This window comes from Habropoda laboriosa, unplaced genomic scaffold (genome assembly GCF_001263275.1).
Source record: "Habropoda laboriosa isolate 0110345459 unplaced genomic scaffold, ASM126327v1 scaffold222, whole genome shotgun sequence".
NCBI classification, from domain to species: domain Eukaryota; kingdom Metazoa; phylum Arthropoda; class Insecta; order Hymenoptera; family Apidae; genus Habropoda; species Habropoda laboriosa.
In genome coordinates, this window is record NW_017100319.1 from 186,378 (window position 1) to 186,587 (window position 210).

The window sequence follows — 210 nt, forward strand, 5'->3', positions numbered from 1 at the left end:
TTTTCTCCCGATTCCTTCCTCTTTCGCTTCGTTTCCCTGGCCAGGGATAATTAGCGATTTAACGGACTCGCCGCCGAACTCGGTCCAACTTACAACCGACGACGAGAACGAGCGAAGAGAGAAAAAGAAAGGGAAACTCGTCGTCTCTCGGTATTGTAGTTGGGGGAAAAGGGTGAGCGACCGAGCAAAGCCGTTAATGTTTTGTGTATT